At 42.1% G+C, this 3,216-nt stretch overlaps 1 non-coding gene across 1 annotated transcript; it reads right to left on the reverse strand.

Moving 5' to 3' along the window:
* Window positions 1-277: 277 nt before the first annotated feature.
* Window positions 278-384, reverse strand: LOC123780957 (U6 spliceosomal RNA). The gene has a single exon (XR_006776553.1). It is a non-coding gene; the product is annotated as a U6 spliceosomal RNA (small nuclear RNA).
* Window positions 385-3,216: the final 2,832 nt, after the last annotated feature.

A 3,216-nucleotide genomic window follows, 5' to 3' on the forward strand; every position in this document is an offset into this window, starting at 1 on the left:
ATCACTCCGAACGACCTCAGGAGAAATGTGCCCAAACATACATGCACTTCAAAGTAAAGGAAGTTCTGCCCTGTTTCCACCACTGAATAATCATTTTACACAATAGTCAAATTCCAAAGAAAACACAGCCTACACATTAAATATGTTCTCAAATTATCAGTAGACTTAGGACAAATCCTATAAGCTAAATAATTTGCAAGTGAATTTTTAAGTGACCTTTTCTTTATTACAGTATTAATTTAACATAGTCTTGATGTAGACCTCTAACATATTTTTTAGAAACAAGGAACGCTTCACAAATTTGTGTGTCATCCTTGTGCAAGGGCCATGCTCATCTTTAGTGTATCGTTTCAATTTTAGTATATGTGCTGCCGAAGCAAGCACTAGACTTTAATGTTTATTATAATAAATGTACTATAGGAGTATAAATTCTGATTCATATATTTTAATTTACAAATCCATCAGTTTGATTAATGGAGCCATTTTTCTCTCCAATCATGTTAAATTACATCCACAGCCAAATCCCTGAAGTAAATTATGAGCTCATTCAGGAAACAACCTGCCAAGAGAGTATTTGGCACACAGTAGGCAGTCAATAAATATTGAAAACGATAAACATTTATTCTACCAAAGCATACATAGCAGTATAGATTTTTAACCGCGTGTAAACTCTTCAATTGAAATGTTAACAACAGTCCAGTCAGTCCCTCATCCAACACACCTGAGAGTTGCTTTGCCTTCCATTAATTGAAATGCATTCAGAAGAGAGACGTTAATTAATATTAATCAAGCCTACCAGGAAAGTAAGGCAGTGCTATTGCCAATGTGTCCTGAGACCACAGAATAATGATTTTAGAGTCACCACATTTTGTTCCCTCAGTTTTTGCTGATATTTAATTGCATGTGATCATGTAGAAATAATCACTGCTCGAGAAAAATCAGGGTGGGTGGGGTTCAGGTGTGTCCTTTTCCATACTCTGGGAAGGCTTCCTCAATTCCCATTCACAGAATTGTGAATATTGAATGGGGGTTTGCCCTGTACCGGGTGCTGTACTAGGCACTAGATATACAGAAGTGAAATGAGATGTGGTCCCTGTCCTCAAGAAGCTTGTAATCTAGTCCACGTAAGTTGAAACTCCTAAGTGCAACAAAATATTGCAAGTGCTGAGACAGAAGAACGAGAACACGAAGGGACAAGAGGTCAGTGTGGAGTCATGTCTAGGGAAGAGAAGCTAGAAGAAATTCTCCCATTGTACATGACGCACCAGTTCCCTGCTGTGAAAGGCATCTGAATGACTCCATCTCCCTGTGAGAGCTATAGGTAATGTTAAGGAAAATCAAGACCCCGGCAACAACCTGGGAAGGACTCACAGAATCACAGCATAGTTTGCAACAGGCCGGCCCTCAAACAACAGGATTTGCCTAAGAGCAAATACCAGAATGTCCTTTCCTGCTGGGTGCCACACAGGGACACACCTACACACCCTGATATACTTACTGCCTTACGTCGTACATAATTTTTCACCTTGGCTTTCATTCACCAACCTTAGGAATAAGCAAGGACTTGGAACCCTGACTCACCAGGGCCAAAGCCCTCCATTTTCCCTACGCAGTTCTCTAAAGAGATTTGCATGTCCTGTGTCAATAGGACTCCTGGAGGTTTATTTAGAATTCCCAAATTAATCTGAGTTCAAGAGGCCAATGAGCTCCCTCTCTCACCTGAAGGCCGTCCCCAGGCAGCTATGAGCATTAGCGGGTGGGCATGTCATCTCCAGCAAGGACTCTGCCTCCTACTTCTTCCTTGGCACCCTCCAGAGCTCCTGCTACAGTGCCTCACAGGTAGTTCATTAGATGATTGGTAATAACGAGGATGATAAGCAACAAACACAGAAACTCTCCAAAGATGACCTGAGTGGTAAAATCCCAAGATTCTGCCATGTGTTAGAAGCTATGTAGGGTTGGTGCACAGGATAACCTATTTAATACATTCTGTGGGTTTTATATTCCCATTCTCTCTTCCTCCACGGTGTCGTAAATAATAGAGGGTATGCTCTCGTGTGTGTTCCTGATTTGTGCTGCCCAAGAAGAAAAACAGGCTCCTGTTGATGCCAAATCAGGCTTTTTATCTGCCGAACATAAGCCACCATATGGAGGAGGCTCTACCCAAGGCCTGCCTGGGTGAAGTCCAAGTCATTGTGAGACCTGATGTCCGATTTATCCAGGGTTCTGATTCACCAAGTAATGCCCCAAGGTGCTGCCTTACATGCCTGGCCTCTGAGTAAAGCCAGGCTCGAGAGCCCTAACCCGTGGTCAGGAAGCAGAGGGAAGCCCTTGATCCCACAGTTCTGTGGCTTGTACCCTCTTCTGGACCCATAAAGCTTCTATTTGTTGCAAGAACATTTATTTGGAAAATTCAGGGACAAAGGGCTTGTTTGCTTTAAGAAAAGCAAAGAACAAGCTCAATAATTTATGGGAAGTTTTATTTGATTACTGGGTCAGTGGTTTAATTTTGCATATGTTCTCATGAACGTAACCGCTGTGTTTTATGTGAGGATCGTCTTGTAAACTAAATGCACTGGCAGAGCAAAGTCAGTGTGCAGCACCCAAGACATTAGGGAAATTGGCAGCCATGAGAAACACCTGCAATGCTTTTCTCCCCAGCTTCACCGCTAACCACCAGCAAAGGCACACTCTTGCTCAAATGCTCTCCTCTGCAGTGATGAGCTCTTCTGTTGACCAATCACCTTCTGGCTCAATTTCCATATGAAGTACAACCTGAAAGTTATGAGAGCACTTACCCTCGAGTTATTTTGTGGAAGAAAATATTATCTAACTTAGTAATCAGTTTCTCATGTCTCATGTACTCCTAATCAATGGCAAATTAATAACAAAAAGAGAAATTCTGTGTGTTGTGTGCATTGCGTGTTCACACATGCATAGGTTGACACACTTTGTTCAAGGGGCCAAGAGCTACACACTAAAGTGTACTTACAGGAACTTCAGAGCCTTGTATATTTACGTTTATCCTACTAGGGACAGGAGATGCAACAGTGCAGACAATTCCCATCTGCAGTTGCCATTATGATGCAAGTGGGTGTTGTCATTAATCTCAAGAGAGCCTATTTGGTTTTTGTAAGCAGTCCTCACCCTGGGATTCTCTAATGTGGTTATCAAAGAGTTAAGCACTTCCTGGCTGCAGCTACCATGTGTGATTAG

This window comes from Ursus americanus, chromosome 17, assembly GCF_024610735.1.
Source record: "Ursus americanus isolate L20-20 chromosome 17, mUrsAme1.1.p, whole genome shotgun sequence".
NCBI classification, from domain to species: Eukaryota; Metazoa; Chordata; class Mammalia; order Carnivora; family Ursidae; genus Ursus; species Ursus americanus.